Below are 5,462 nucleotides of genomic sequence, written 5' to 3' on the forward strand. Positions count from 1 at the left end.
ACTTTTATCAAAATACCGTTTTACTCAGTTTAAAGTAATACCACTGTATAATAGCCTTCAAATTTAATAATGTTAACAGTATCTCAGGAATATTTTTGCCCTTTCAACATGCATTAAAAAAATAGAAATGCAGTTTTGAATCAGACCTGTATGTACGTTTTGTGAAAAGTGATGTAAATAAGTAATCTCAAGAACACGAAATAATTGTTTCCCATGTAAACTGGAGATGTCCTTGTCAATGTAATCAGAGTACTCTGGATGTCTTACATGAATTTGAAACATAAAACCAGAGTGGCACATGACAGTGTTGCACATAACATAACTAGTTTACCTGAATGACCTGAAGTTATAAAGAAAGAATCCACAGGGCCGGTGTCCTGCAGGTTTTAGATCTCACCCTGGCTCAACACACCTGAATCAAATGATTAGTTCATTACCAGCCTCTGAAGACTACAAGATATGTTGAGGAGGTGATTTAGCCATTTGAATCAGCTGTGTTGGATCACGGACACATCTAAAACCTGCAGGGACACCGGCCCTTGAGGCCTGGAGTTGCCCACCCCGACTCTAGTTGAATGATGTTTTAAAAATGTGTTTTCCTGTAGTGTTAATCACAGTGATGTTATGAAGTAATGTATGAACCTGACGTATGATAATATTTATCTCTACAGAGGAAACATCCATCGAAGATTGAGCAGTGCAACATCACTGTGGCATCAACATCTCGTCAGCGAAAGACCACAGCCACACCAAACAAGCTCTCAGCAAATACGCAAGTTACCAGACCTGATGTTGAGAGCTGCAAACAAACATGTTCCACAAGTAACTGTTGACAGCTTGTCATCAATTTCATATGTGAGGGGCTACAGCCATTTGCAGGGTAGAACAGCCATCTTTCAAAGAATTGATTACCACATTACAACCTCAAGTCATCTCCAGACCCGGTGTCCGTGCCAGAATCTGTGAAGCTGCTGATCACATGAAGATGACTTTGGTTGCAGCATTGGATAAAGTCAAATTTGTTGCTACTGATTGTTGGTCAGCTCATCAGAAAAGTTACCTTGGAGTCACATGCCATTGGATAGAGGAAGAGTCTGCAGCACTAGCGTGCAAAAGATTGAGAGGGTCTCACACATTTGACTTGCTTGCTGGTACGCTTGATGATATCCATTGCCAGTACAAGATTAGAGGCAAAGTTGTAAGAACCACAACTGATAGTGGATCCAACTTTGTCAAGGCCTTCCACATGTTTGGGGCACAAAATGATGCAGATGAAGTTGAAGATGAAGCAGACCCAGAAACTCTTGACCTGACTGACCATAGTGACTACCATGAGGCAGGTGCAATTCTTGATGAAGACTCTGGTTTGGAGTATCAACTCCCGCCTCATCAGCGATGTGCATGTCACCTGCTAAACCTTGTGGCAACATCTGACGCTGCCCTAGCAGAGAGCATGAGTGACACCTACAAGAGGCTCTCCCGTGCAACCTTTGCAAAATGCCAGGCCATTTGGAACAAAACTGGCCGGTCTCATTTGGCTAATGAAGTGGTAGAGGACAAGTGTGAGCTACAGATCATTCGTCCCAATGCAACACGGTGGAATTCAACCTACCTTGCCATTGACAGGATAGTGTGCATCATTGATGAGAAGGAGGAAGATGCCATCAGGAGCATTTGTGGGGAGTTCAAGGTGAAAATGTGAGTAAAATTGGACACCTACCAATACGGTTGCAAATTTTGTGAATTTTCCTTAATGGATGGTTAAAAACGTGAGCAGACTCTGAATATTAAATCAGAAGATCCCTGTTATAGTCATGGTGGGTTTTGTTGTTGTGTCTTACAGGTTGAGTCCTGCAGAAGTTGCATTCCTTAGGGAGTACTGTACCACCATGAAGCCACTGGTGAAAGCTTCAAACATTCTTCAGTCTGAGTCCACTTCCTTTATGGGATGGCTCCTGCCAGTAATCCAACAACTACTGTCCAAACGTAGCAGGCTGGAGACATCAAGCGTGTGCCACTCATCAGAGCCCTGCAAAATGGCCTTCAAAAGCGTTTTGGACGATGATGGAGGATCCAGAGTTGGCTGCAGCTGCAGTCCTCTTACCCAAGTTCAAGACTTCCTGGACTGACAGAGCAGATGTAACAGAGGCTGGTAAGGATTCATGTGATCCCACTTTTGTGTATTTTTACATTTGAACACATGCTTAAGTGAGTATTTCACCTAATACGTTGTAAGTTATTGATGGTCTGTCCTGAATACTAAACAATCCTTTTTGAGAATTTGCCGATTTTAAATTTGTGTTCAGGAATAATCACTGAAATTTAAATAACAAAATTGTGTTTCTACCTGCAATTACAGCCTTCACATGCATCAAACAACATCTTGAAACGACGGAGCATGAGAGTGAGGATCAGCAAAGAGTCATCTGATGAAGATGAATTCTTCTCCAGACCAAAGTGCAGCTGAGCTTGATGGTTACCTTGCTTGTGCCACAGACACCATGGAGCTGCTGCACTCCTCAGCCATCAAAAGCCTCTCTCTTAAACTGAACACAGCTCTGCCTGCTTCTGCTGCGTGTGAACGACTTTTTAGCTGTGCTGGTTTACTCTTCAGCCAAACGAAGTCGGATTGCCTCTGTTAATTTAGAAAACCAGCTGAAACTGAACGAAAGGTTCAGAAAGTAAAGTGTGACAGAAACGCTAAGAGTTTAAGACCTGCCTGTTGTTCAGTGTATGGGGAAAAGTTTAAATGGTTCTACGCATGTTCAGAAACATATTTGTCATTGTTTTAACAAACAAAATTCCTTCTTTTACATCTACATTTATTTACAAAACAAGTTACCTTTCTATACCTTGTTCATCTGAGAAATGTGCTTTGAACATAAATATTTATACTGGTGAATCGAGTCGAATGCCTGCTATTGACGACAGAATAAAACATCAGTCTGTTAAAAAGTAATTAATACTTTGAGTAGTTTTTGAGAAGAGTACTTTGTACTTTTACTCAAGTATTTTTTTAACACCAGTACTTATTTGTAATTGAGTACAACTTAACCAGTGTAACAGTACTTGTACTTGAGTGAGTACTCTTTCCACCTCTGATTGCTAGTGATACTCAGGTCTATCTTATAAAGTCCTTTTTTTATTTAGACCTGGTTTAATTCTGGTATAGATTCAGTTGAATATTTGTATATAATCCCTGCAGCTGTCAGACTCTATAGCAGGGGTCACCAGCCTTTCTTAAAACTGAGAGCTAGATAAAATTGTGAACAGTTCATCTTTAGTTATATGATAATATATCTTGATATGTTGTCTTATCACAGGTTTAATTTTTCAAAACAGGCCTGGGTCGTGTAGCAGCCAACGACTCCTCCAGAGAGGGCGTCCTGGTGAGGGAGAGGTTCAGGGCCCACTTCTCGGTGGAGGGGGCAGCGTCTTGGCAGCCAAAAGAAGCCCGTTTGAAGTCCCAGCAACTTCCCCACAACGGCTCTGAGCTAACAACAAACCTCTGAAGAGCGTTCCTGCCTTTTTTTTAAAATATTCTTAATAAATGGAGCTTGACTCCAAAATAAACTAACCTCTCTTTATTCTTTTAAATAATTGGTCTTCACTATGTTCCTATATAGCAGTATATTTTTTCATTAGTATAACATGAGATAAATGCTACATGTGTCAAGCTGTGTGCCAATATTTGCTGTGTAGTTGAACTGAGACATTAGTCATTAAAAAGTTTTATTTGAAATAATATTAAAATTCTCAAACAGAAACACATTAAACATAAATATATCAAATATAAGTATTTACAGAGAGACAGGAATAAAAAGGACCAGCTTAAAGTGTTAGAGCCTCAGCGAGAAGGAGGAGAAAACTATGAACATTGTCTCTGCCCTGCAGAGCTGCTGCCTCATCAGAAAACTACTGATCGCTCGAGTCCAATGTTTCCAAATTTAACACAGCTGTGCTGTTTTCAAAAACTAATTTCTAAATTTGAAATTTCACTAATACTCGTATCTGAGGCGGCATGCTCTCCAGAGCAGGAACAAGGCTGAGGAGGAAATGCTCCGTTGGAGACTGGTGTGGCCTCTTTAGGGACTCCAGGATGGCCAGGTGATCACAAGGGGCGAGTAAAAAGTTATCAGTGCTGCGGTACATCTGATGCTACAATTACATAGCTGTGGGTGCGGCAGCAGGAGAAGCAACAGGGGATGCTCTGCTGCAGAATCAGTTGGCTCTGTCAAGACAATATTAAATGTTAACAGGTTTGAAACAATAGTCATAGAGAAAGTATAGACAGTGGTCCCTCATTTATTGCAGCAGGGGTTCTCAGAATAACTAGCCCCTCCCCACGCACTTTATACACTTTTTTCACACACACACACATGAACATTACTCAAAGTTCTCACAAGCTGATTCTCTTTTCACTTTACATTATCTTGTTAGCGGAAAAGTATTTGTTCATCAGTGGGAAAATAGCGGGACAGTAGGCGGGCTTGCTAGCTTTTGCGCGGCTTCCCTGGGTCAGTCAAAAATTCAAAAGAGAAATGGATGAAGTTACCAGGTTGCCCGATCTCTTCACATATCTTCCTCCAAGCTCGGTCCTTTTTATTCCTGTCTCGGTACAGAAAGCAGCTGGTGTCGTACAGCTCCGGGTTGATTAGCCTTTCCTCCATATTGAATAAAGAATGAAGGGCTTGGCTGGACCTGCCCCTTTGACCTAGGTCAGAGCCACGTCACCAGGCTCCTGATTGGTTGCCGCGGTGCAACTTCACGCTGGAGTTCAGATTTTTCCAACTCGAGCGGTTGACACGATATGCGTGAATGCACAAAATGCACCACACAAACTGACGTGTGTATTTTTATTCGCGCGTTAAACGCGTCAGTCGCGCTACTAGGACACGCGACCACCACGTTTTCGTGGGAACCCCAGTCGCGCTTCATTACGCTTCTCCATTGACTTTACATGTAAACCTGACACTCTGGTCGCGTCTATCGCGTTCGCTGTGAACGCACCGTTAGCTCTTTGGAGACTGACAGATGTCACTGACCTTGTTTCTTTGCTGTTTCACTCAAATCATATTTTTTTAAAAGCATTTTGTAGTTCATTCGGTTTCTTTGGCTATTATTAAAATTTTATTGACATTTAAGTGTGACAAATCTACCAAAACCTAAGTTTTGTTTCCATTTATTTATTGATTGATTTATTAAGAATGTTTATAATTCTGTGGTATAGAAACATTGGAGAAGTTGAAGCTATAATGTTGTCCACCACCAGAGGGTAATGTTTGACCGGATTAAAATGACGAGGCCAAAGTGCCACATCACAAGTTTTGAAGAATTCAACAGCACGTCTTTATAGTTAAAAATTCCAGGTGCAGGTGTGGTTCTCAACTGGCTCGTTGGTCTAGGGGTATGATTCTCGCTTTGGGTGCGAGAGGTCCCGGGTTCAAATCCCGGACGAGCCC

General features: G+C 41.6%; 1 non-coding gene across 1 annotated transcript; it reads left to right on the forward strand.

The window, feature by feature from the left end:
- Positions 1–5,390: 5,390 nt before the first annotated feature.
- On the forward strand, positions 5,391–5,462 carry trnap-ugg. Its single transcript has one exon. It is a non-coding gene; the product is annotated as a tRNA-Pro (tRNA).

Source organism: Haplochromis burtoni, unplaced genomic scaffold (assembly GCF_018398535.1).
Source record: "Haplochromis burtoni strain Fernald_Lab_line unplaced genomic scaffold, NCSU_Asbu1 Contig_433, whole genome shotgun sequence".
NCBI classification, from domain to species: Eukaryota; Metazoa; Chordata; class Actinopteri; order Cichliformes; family Cichlidae; genus Haplochromis; species Haplochromis burtoni.